The 1,541-nt window shown below is 36.7% G+C and overlaps 1 long non-coding RNA gene across 1 annotated transcript; it reads right to left on the bottom strand.

The window, feature by feature from the left end:
• Nucleotides 1–383: 383 nt before the first annotated feature.
• Nucleotides 384–1,305, bottom strand: LOC120718473. The gene is made up of 3 exons (XR_005692499.1): nucleotides 1,117–1,305; nucleotides 747–830; nucleotides 384–652 (listed from the first exon to the last, which is right to left on the bottom strand). It is a non-coding gene; the product is annotated as an uncharacterized LOC120718473 (long non-coding RNA).
• Nucleotides 1,306–1,541: the final 236 nt, after the last annotated feature.

The raw sequence follows: 1,541 nt of genomic DNA, 5'->3' as shown, positions 1-1,541 counted from the left end.
TTTACACAAATATAACTTGTGTTATTTGACAACAGTTTCAGCTTCTGTACATGTATTTACCTGTACAAGATTTCAATTAAGTTGAGCCTTAAATGACATTGTTACATAACTAATACCAAACACCTACATGAATTTTAATCTTCATTTTACACATGTAAGCAGGACATTAAGGTTGACTTAGAACATATTGCTAAAAATCGTTAGTAAAAATTTCTTACAACATGATACCAAAAGGAAAAATCATCCTGCATTGCAGTCACATGAGGGGAAAACAATAAAAACATAAGCAGTATAACGTTACTGAACACAAAATGAAAAACTGCAAAGAATTGCAGAAGTGCAGTCTTTGACTTTTCAATGAAACAGATGTTTTTGAAAGCAAGAACTTTAGAGAGTTTAGCTCCATCCAGTTCCATGAAAACCTTCTGGAAAACGCCAAAGTTGTAGCGAAGGTCCGCAGGGTAGGCAAGGTTTAATGCATACATGAGTCCAAATAGCATTATCACAGCAAATGCTACATTATCCAAAGTCTTCGCCACCCTGATGCCTGCAAGGACAACTCTTGTTCATCTGCTGAAGCTTGCTCTTTAAGAAGATAAATTTAAACAGTGGTGTCTTCAACAGTCTCACTGATGGCATGTTCTTCCATGCCCTGTAAAAAAGAAGCCATGTTAGTCATTTCCAAGTAAGTAATATGACACACTGTGGAAAGTCCAAAAAAAAAAAAAAAAAAGACAAGTACATACCACATACTCCTGGATAAGCATGCCAGGGTCTTCACCCATGTAGATACACACTCCCTTGACACACTCAGCATCAACATCTTCACACTGAAATGAAATGTATGTAATTAGCATCTTCATTCAGCCCTTGTCCTTCATTTAAGTTTTAATAGTGTACTTTACATGAATGTTTTTAAAGTAAAGGCACACAAATTAATAATAGGTTTACTGGCAATTAATAATAAGTTGACAAAGTGAAGGTTAAAAAAAACAAGCAGATGTAAAAATACAAAATGAGAGAATTTATCATGGGAAACATTTGAAATCTTCCACAATTATCAAATTTCATCCAAAGAGGATCATGTTAAGTGAATGTTGAGGCTTTATCACTTACATTATCCATTTATGCCACAATTCTTTTCAGTATTAGTCCAAGCTCTCCTCTTCTGTTGACCAACTTCACCAGGTTGTCCAAGTGGAGATCCAGCTGAGCCAGGAACTTTGTTTGAGGGGGGATGGTGGCAATTCTCTTAAACTCAGCGTTGATCTGAAAACATGAGCACAGAGGAATGAGCTTCAAAGTTTTAATACCTGGAAGAAGGCCTCAATCACTCATGCTGAAGAAATGGGCTGTCAAATAACAACTGTGCCTTAACCATTTTAGGCTAATACCACAAGAACACCGTGTATGAGGCAAACCTTACCCCATGGAAATCAAATAGAGCAGGCCATCTTGCCATGAAAGCCTCCACCATTGGTGCATCACGAACAACTTCATGTCTTCTGTATGAAAAAGTCTTTTCCATCTTTAGTTTCACC

Source organism: Simochromis diagramma, unplaced genomic scaffold (assembly GCF_900408965.1).
Source record: "Simochromis diagramma unplaced genomic scaffold, fSimDia1.1 OVJJ01000141.1, whole genome shotgun sequence".
Taxonomy (NCBI): domain Eukaryota; kingdom Metazoa; phylum Chordata; class Actinopteri; order Cichliformes; family Cichlidae; genus Simochromis; species Simochromis diagramma.
Note: the sequence above shows the minus strand (reverse complement) of the source record. Positions and strands in the feature narration are given on the sequence as shown.